Source organism: Belonocnema kinseyi, chromosome 6 (genome assembly GCF_010883055.1).
Source record: "Belonocnema kinseyi isolate 2016_QV_RU_SX_M_011 chromosome 6, B_treatae_v1, whole genome shotgun sequence".
NCBI lineage: Eukaryota > Metazoa > Arthropoda > Insecta > Hymenoptera > Cynipidae > Belonocnema > Belonocnema kinseyi.
The window spans coordinates 90,815,712-90,824,465 of NC_046662.1; positions in this window are offsets into that span (position 1 = coordinate 90,815,712).

The following is an 8,754-nucleotide window of genomic DNA, read 5'->3' on the forward strand; positions in this document are numbered from 1 at the left end:
AATTTAACAGAATAAGATTTTGTCTTTCTTCAAATAATCTAAACTGTTGTGATTCTGAATTAAGGCCAAAAAAGTTATGTTAAAAAGGTTTTTCAGGTTCGAGCGAATGGATGTAAAAGTTGACAGTCTCAAAGTAGCACTAACCTAAAATAGAATGAGGCTAGGCTGCGGATTGCGACAAAAAATTAAATTTTCAGTTAAAATAAAAAATTAAATTATGTAATCGAGATATTGAGTATCTGAATCTTTTTGGGTAAAAATAAAACCTTTTTTCCGAGATACGGGGATGCTGAGTAAGAATAAAAAATGTTTGGTACAAAACCATAATCTGTTTAAAGAAAATAGAAATTAAAGATAACGATGTTGTAATATGAGACACTTTTATGGTGAGAATCCGAAAAAATGTATATTCTTTTCATTAAATGATAATCATTTTATGTAATTTTAATGCTAAAAGGCTAAAAATAAATTATTACTGTTTTAATTTGAACTAAATGTTAACTTGAATTTCATTAACAACATTTATTTTGTAAATATTATGTAGAATAAGCAGGACAAATTTAAAGTAAAAGGGGAAAAATGTGGAACTGATATTTACTCTGCTGGTTCATTTCAACTCAAATGATTCTTCAAACTGTAAAACAGGGTACTATTTTGATTCCCAGGATTTGGCATGATCATCCACGCGCGTATAGAAGCCCCTCATGTAATATTAATGATTAGCCGCGGATCGAATACCCCATGATAGCTTCCACCCTGCCACCCTCTTTCCCCCTCCGCCTATGGACATCGAAACGCTACCCCGTCCCAGAACCTGATTGTGAAGCGGGTCAGAGCCACTGATTTTCAATGGATGGGACCCGAATTTAAACTATGATTACCCCACCGGTCGTGCGCTAAGTATGGGTCTCGAATTCGAGGAAATGAACCTTTGACAAATTAGAACCTCGAAAATTACGTGTACTTTATAACCGCCCTGAATGTTCTTCGGCCACGCTAATGGATCGATTTATTTTGAAATCGCGATCCAAAACTTCTTTTACTTTTTAATTGCACCTGTACCTTCTTATGACATTTATAAATTAAGGCAATAGAACAATACATTAATTTTTTACGTTAGAGGGAAACGATTCCCTTAATTCGTTTCTGAATTCGATAAAAGAAATTGAAATTTTTTTTGGCGAATTTTGGTTTTAACAGGTAGCACTCAAAATTTCTCACGCAAACTACATGGGAAAAAATCACTTTTCGGATTTTTTTGGAATAACTTGTGGGGGTTTGTGAAAATTTAATTGGGAAGTTCGATCATATTGGTTTGCCCGGTCCCCACTTCGGTGTCCTTTCAATGCCTCCGACCCTCTTGAATCCAATAATTTTTCTCGTTTCTTTGCCAGAAATGATTATTCGTGGTCTCGTGAACTATTTATTGATATTTTAATGTAATTGTTAACTATTTAGGCAAATGAAATTTTTTTAAAGAATCCATTTTTCTCTAAAAGGTGGATTTTCTGGATTCATAATGTAGATTGCCTTCTTAGAAAACAGAACGAATTTGTTTAAATATAGGCAAAAAATAATTATAGATATTCCACCAGCCTAACAATAATTTTGTTGGCCAAAAAATTAGAATAAAATGCTCAAGGTTGTAGAATTCGTGCAGAATTAGCATTTTTGGATTTATAGAGATACTTGTAGGGGCATCGTGGGTTTGTAGTTATGGGTTATAACAAGTCCTCGAATTGTCCTGTACAATTTTTCTCTACCTCTCATAAGTTATTCCAAAAAACCCTAAAAGTAAAAGAAAGATAGGCCTAAAAAATAAAAGTTTTTTTAAGTTCTTTCTGTAATAGAGTGGTTTAAGAAGGCTTTATATTTTCTAAAATATCACTTATACAATTTATTCCTAATGGCATGATTTTTGGTAGAGTTTAGAAAAAAAAATTGTTTGGAGTCACGATAGTTTAATACGTTAATTTCAGTGACGTACATTAGACCCAAATTTTCGACAGAGTGAAAAATATATTTATTTATTGATTGCGCGTCCCTAATTTTACAAAGACCATACTGATTATATTTTAATTACCACTCTCTTAAACTGACTCATTGAAATTGTCACTGGTTGAATCAGTATTTTGAGTTGTCGGTAGTGAACCCGTAATTTTCTTATTTTGACTCAAAGAACCTGTTAGTGACTTAATTAAAATAGTTACTGAAATAAATCAGCGACACCAAAGGATAGATTTCAACCAATGATCATACCAGTGCTACAATAACCATCCACGCGGCCAAGAAATAAACCTTTAGTCGTGTCGTACGTCCGGGTCACCGATCGTGTCTTTGCATTTCTCACGAGTAAAAAAGAGTTTCATTGTGTATTGGAATTAGTCTTTATGTTAGAAATATTGTAGATGCGGCTGCAAAAAATAAGTCTGTTGCTTGACTGTAAGGTTTCATATATAGCCAGCTAATGAACAACAATTAGGTCTGACTACTGGTAGTAACCAGTGAGATGTTGCTGAAATTCAATTAGATTTCTTAGTCGAAAGCTTGAATCATTTGAAATTAAAAATCAAAATTTTGTTATCAAAAGAAGGGAATAACCTTAGAATATTAATTTTTGTTACTGAAACTCTTAAATTTTAATTTGATTTCTTTTCATTTCGCTAGAAATTTTAATTATCGCTTCGATTTTGAATTTTTACAAAGTGTAAAAAATATTCAAAATTAAATTGTACATAACAGTCTTACCAATTCTTATCAACTTCCAATGATAGTGATCTTTAAAGATTCAGATGCATGTACTGAGTCTTAATTGCTCTTATGCATTTTATTTAGTGATCCATTTCAATTATAGGAATAGCCAGTATCGATGTTTTCTAAAAGAAAACAAACTGTAGAATTTATGTTGAGATAGAATCTGCATACCTATACCTGATGCATACAAACGGCGTGATTATCACTTTGTCCAATTAATTCAACCATTGAAGAACTGCAGCGGCAAGAAATAAGTGGAATCTTCATGCTACCCCATAACTCCAATCTAGTATAACCACTTTTTGTAAATCTCAGTACTAAAAACTAAAAAGTAACAAAAATATCAGGGAATTTAATTAACTATTTTATTTTAGTATTTCTTTTTAACATGATCTGTTTTTAAAGTTACATAAATATAATTTTTCTAGCATTCTTGAGAAAATTCAACAATACTTCTGAAAATTTCAAATAAGTAAAATCGAAATTTCCACAAAAATTCATTTATAATCAAATAGTTTAATTTTTGGTCAAAGAAGAAGAAAATCACAACGAAAACTGGAATGCATAGTTGACATTTTCAGCCAAATAAGATTGTAATTTTTAATAAAAAATAGTTTAACTTATCCAAAAAGATGAATTTTTAACAAAATAGTTGAATCCCTTAACAAGAAAGATTAATACTCAAGCAGTTATATTTTTAATAACAAAACATTAATTTTTACAAAAGAGACAAATCCTCTATACAGTAAGGGTACGTGGGTTAGCGTTCGCAGATGATAAGGTTGTTATGGCAGAGTCAATCGAAGACTTACAAAAAATGTTGAATAAAATAGATGTAAGCATGAAGAGCATGGGCCTCAAAATTAACGCAAATAAAACAAAAACTATTGTGTTCGAAGGAAAGAGTGAGAAAACACTATGCAATATTTTATTAAATGATGGGAGAATTGAACAAGTTTATAAGTTCGTATACCTTGATTGCTTATTTACTAGGCACGGGAAGATAGATGAGAAATTAGATAGACGCATAAACGAAGGTAAGAAGGTTTTTGGTAGAGCAGGTCCCCTTATCAGAAGTAAAAATATATCAAATAAAGCTAAAAGGGCAATACATAACTCTATATTTGTACCGATGTACTATACGGTAGCGAGACATGGACCTTTCAAGAAAAAGATAAGAGTAAAGTTAATGCAATTGACATGAGATTCTTGCGCATGACATGCGGGAAAACTCTGATGGACAAAGTCATTAACGACATAATTCTTAAAGAATGTGGTGCAGAAGTGACGTTAGTAGACACATGGGAAAGAAATCGGTTAAGGTGGTTCGGGCATGTTGAGAGAATGCCAAATGAACGACTAACGAAACAAGTGTATTTAGGTAAAGTAAATGGCAGTGTGCCCAGGGGCAGACCGCGAAAAGAATGGTTAGAATGTGTGAATGAGACCCTAGTTAAAAGAGGCATAAAAAGCCACAGAAACACGCGAGCCTGCATGAAAAAATGCATGGACATAAAAGAAGCTAGAGAAGTATGTCAGGACAGAAAAATATGGAGACAAATAGTTAATAAAAAGAGTGTCAGTAGAGTGAATGACGCCTGAAACAAACAGCTCGGCTACTAATGGACCCAAGTGGGGAACTTTACATAACGACTTCGTGAGGTCCTTCGCTTGGGGTGATTGCTAGAGAGATTGATCAGCAACGTGAATCGGAGCAGTGGTGCGGAAAGAACGTGTTATTTAAATAAATATCACGAGAATTCTGGATCAATCTAAAAATTTTATATCCCTTCCTCACATTACTCCTTTCCCCACCAAGTGAGTCACGCCTACCTCGAAAGGGAAATGGCTTAATAGTATAATTCGTGTTCAAACTGGCGTGGTTCAAACTGAAGGAAGCAAGGGCAAGTAGTAAACCTGAAATTCAACTGTCAAATATCACAGCTTTAGATGTTTCAGCGGTCTTGAAAAGGGCAAGTAATTGTAAAACTACAGGTCCGAACAGAGTGCACAACTTCTGGTACAAGTACCTGACGAGTGTCCATCTTACGTTGGCAAAGTATTTTCAGGAGATCATTGAACACTCAGCTTTAATGCCAGGCTTTATGCTCCAGGGTACTACGTATATGTTATCCAAAAAACCAGACGCTCAAAATCCATCTGACTTTTGACCGATAGCCTGTCTTCCAACAATGTATAAATGTCTTACAGCTATCATTGCAGATAAGGTATATTCTCATTGCGACGAGAATGACATTATTACAGAAGAATAAAAAGGATGTTGTAAAAACTCGCGAGGCTGTAAAGATCTAGTCACTATATCCGCTGTTGCCATAGCTCAAGCTCGCAAGTAAGTGATCGATGTCACAAAGCAGTTTTTCAATGATATCCACATGGAGTTCGGACTAGACTAGATAAATGTTGAACAGTGCATTTTATCAGATGAGAATTAGGGACCGCAGCGTCAGAGAACGAGTTCGAAAATGACATCGAGGCAATGGCTGCAGGCGAATCATATAAATAACTGGGTATTCTTGAATCTAAGGGTATTCAGCATACGATAGTTAAGACAAGTCTAACGACTGCCTTCACTTCAAGACTCAGATTGATTATGAAGGGTTTTCTCAACTCGGTAAACAAAATCAGGGCAACAAACACATATGCCATCCCTGTCCTCACGTACTCATTCTGGCTCATAAAATGGTCTAACACCGACCTTGAAAAGTTAAATAGAATTGTTCGTGTAGAAATGACGAAGCACCAAATGCACCACAGAAATTCAGCGAGTCATAAGTTATACAGTTGCGAGACTATTTTAACAGCAAAGGAAATGTCGCGCTTTACAGTACAATTTGTACAGCGGAACTTGTCTACACACCCTTAAATTATTCCTCAAATGGGCCTGGAATATCAGGGCAGACACCATAGAGGAATTAGAAATACAATGGAGGCAGAAAGCCATCCATGGCAAGCACCCCAAAACGTTAGACCAAAATGAAATGGATAGTGAGGCATCCAATATTTGGCTCAAAAATGGTGTTCTGTATTTAGACATAATGATGTCGCGGGCATTATACATCAACAACTTGCCCTAAACCTAGGACTCTTAAAAGAATGGATGCCTTTCTATAGATGCATTTGAATGCCCGTTTTAGAAAGCGAAGATTACATCTTATATTGGGATGTTACTATCCAAACGGATCATTACATCCGGGCCAATCGACCTGACACCGTGATGCGAGAAAAAAATGTGGAAGAGTCTACATCATCGACATTGCTTGTCCGCTTAATCGAAATCTGCAGTTAACCTATACAACCAAGATCCACATGTATAGCGAGTTAAGGCGTGAAGTAAAGACCATATGGAGGAATGAGAATCATGCATCTATTCATCCCATTGTGATTTTGGCTACAGGCAATGTGCAAACAAGATGCACTGAACATTTTGAACATTCAGGAGTCAGTAGGGCATGGAAGCAGCTCAGAAGGCGGTTTTATTAAACACCTATCGCATTGTAAGAAACTTTCTTGACCATCAGGAAGTGAGCGACTAAAAACCCGTGGAGTTAGATATGGTAGCTCTAAGAAAGCATCCAGAGGTGACTGTTGTCACCTCCAACGCTTGTGGTTGCTCGTAATTGTATACCTACAACATCAACGCAGGAGGTTTCAAGCATCGTATTAAATTAGTTAAATTAACTTATAACATTCTGATCTCATCAGTCACTTGACTTAGTCCATGGCTATGATGTATAACCGAGTTTACCCGAGTAAAAGTTTAATATGAACATAATAAATAACATATTAGTATTATATTTATCACACATAGAATTTTTGAAAATAATTTCATTCTCAAAGGCTGAAGTTCGCCTTAACCTGCCAACAATTGGGTACATTACCCTAAATATTCTCTTCAAAATTTGTGTTTTTTGGTTAAAAATGAACTTTTTAACTGAAAATTGAACTATTTAGTTTTTAGTTTAAAATTGATCTTTATGGATTGAAAATTCAACTATTTTGTTAAAAATTAATCTTTTTAGTTTAAAATTAAACCATGCGTTGGAAATTCATGTATTTTATTAGAAAGTCAACGTTTTCTAAACATTTTCATCCTAAATTAAAAATTAGAAACATTATATTGGGCATGACTAATCTACGACTTTCAAAAAATAATGTAACAGCTGCTGCTCAACAAACATGAATGAAATTGTGTGAAAATTAAATTTGGATTCGCAAAAGTGGATGAGTTTCATCTAAAGTTGATAATCAGGATTATATCCCGGGGTTTACTGTGAAACTGGCACTGGTAAGAGAATTAAATTTGGGTTAGAATTGAAGCTTGTAAAGAAACGCAAAACATTATCTGGGGATTAGAATATGAACATAGGATGAAATAAGGGAAAGATTCTGCAGACGTTGAGCTAACCTATCATTACAGCTGCCGCGGATAATTCAATTTATTTCCCATATTTACGAGACGCGAATGGAGGGAAGTCTCATCGTTTGCCTCTTTTCTTGGTGTACATAGAAAACACTTGTGTGAGGGTGTATGAAAATCTTGTAGCATAATATACGTTGGTATAGTATGCAGACTTATTTGGTTTGCATTGCACTGTCTTAAGTGCGAACTTAAAACGTGGAACGTGTTCGACGGTCAGAGGGCCGAGACCTGGAGAGCCGTAAACCACATCACGAAGACCATAACTGCTTCATCGTGCATCTTTAAGGGACTTAAAATTATTTCCAGTTCTCCTGAATTAACGAGCTTCAAAAAATCTCAGAAGTATGTCCACATTTTATTTCTGCTTACGAAATTTATTTTTATTAATGAGGAATTTGATTTGTGATAAAGTGATCTTTAGGAAATTAATAATTATTTTGGGGTCTGTTCAAAAGCTACGTCTTGCTATTTTGAACCCTTTTTCCAGCCTTCCCCTCATCGTCATAGGTCATGACACAAACTTTGAATCCCCGGCGACGTCAAAACTACGAATACCCCCAAATGTCTCCCCCCATTTTGAATCAAAATTTGTTCTTCGATTAAATTTGATAAGTGCCTAAAATAAAACTGACTTTCAAACTCTAAAATATGAATTTCCATTGTTTCTTTTAAAAATTTCGATACGATAACGATACGAGACGGCACTTTTCGATATTTTTTCTATATATGGTGCAAAAAAAAATAATTATATATCAAACAAACAGTTGCATTTGCAACCAAATATTTTAACTTTCAAGCAAAGGGGCCAAATTTTCAACAAAATAGTTAAATTTTCTAACTACAAAGATGAATTTCTAACAAAATGGACAAATTATCAAACAGACAAAATTAAATTTTTCAATACGCAAGACAAAATGGCCAAGTCTCGACAAAACAGTGGAATTTTCAACCCGAAAATATGAATTTTTAACAAAAAAGTAAGTTATCAAACACATAGTAGTTAAATCTGAAACTAAAAACAATACATTTTTTAACAAAAATAGAATAGTTGATTTTGCAGTTCAAATTTTTTATTTCTAACCACGAATCCGTGAATTTCCAACCAAAGAGATGAATCTTCAATTATTAAAATGAATTTTCGATAAAGTATTTAAAGTTTTAACCAAATTATTTAATTTTTAATCGAGGAGATTAATTTTTTACTGATAAACACGCCTTTTAAACCAAATATGTAAATATTCAACCAAATTGTAGAATTTTGAACCAAAAGAGATAAATTCTAAACTAAAAATATAATATTAGACTTTTCAATTAAAAATATTGAACTTTCAATCAGAAATATGAAATGAAACAATGGGGAAAAAGGGGAAGTTTCTTTAAAAAAAGGGAAAAGAGGAATTCCTAAAAAATTATAAAAAGTCGCGAATAGGGAAAGAGTGTAATGTCTTTATTTATATGCTTTAATTGTAAAATGAAATCACTAGTTTTCAATTTTTCAAGCATTTCAAACCATTTTTTTCAAAATAATATTTTCGACGTGTGATGTCACATGCTGCGTT